Here is an 825-nt window from a genome sequence, read left to right on the forward strand (position 1 = left end):
TCTGGACCGCCTTTTCAGTTTGAAAAAAATAAAAGAAAATGATAGAAATGTCAAAAAAATAAAAGAAAATAAGATTCCCATGTGATATGTGGTCTAGTTGTTAGCAAAATTTACAAACATGAATTTTCGACTTTTTTGCAAAATCTCTCGAGAATTTTTAAAAATGGGCATAACTTTTGCATACGAACTCGGATGAAAAAGTTTTTTATATGAAAAATCATCTACTCGAAAAGTTACATCCGAATTTAACAAGGGGGAACCCCGTTAGACATTTTCAAAATCCTCAAAAACCTAACAGAAAAAAGATACGGGGCTTTTAAGATCTAGAGAGGCAAAAAAATTCAAAAAAAATTCAAACTTACTAATGGCGCACCTGCCCATGGTGCGCCATTACTATCTTCCCGCCTTCAAAATTCAAAATAAATAAAAAAAATTAAAAAAAGTTACTAATGGCGCACCTGCCCATGGTGCGCCATTAGTATCTTCCCGCCTTCAAAATTCAAAATAAATAAAAAAAATAAAAATAATTACTAATGGCGCACCTGCCCATGGTGCGCCATTAGTATCTTCCCGCCTTCAAAATTCAAAATAAAAAAAATAGTAATGGCGCACCTGCCCACGGTACGCCATTACTATGCCGTATATATGGCTGGGCGTGTCCTCTCCTCCTTACCTCTTCATTCTTCTCCTCCACTCCACCTCTCCTCCACTCCATCTCCTCCTCTCCTCCACTCCATCTTCCCTTCTCTCCTCCACCATACTACCCTCCTCCTCTCCGGCGACCTCCTCCTCCTCCTCTCCGGCGACCTCCTCCTCCTCTCTGGC

Source organism: Triticum aestivum, chromosome 6D, assembly GCF_018294505.1.
Source record: "Triticum aestivum cultivar Chinese Spring chromosome 6D, IWGSC CS RefSeq v2.1, whole genome shotgun sequence".
Lineage (NCBI taxonomy): Eukaryota > Viridiplantae > Streptophyta > Magnoliopsida > Poales > Poaceae > Triticum > Triticum aestivum.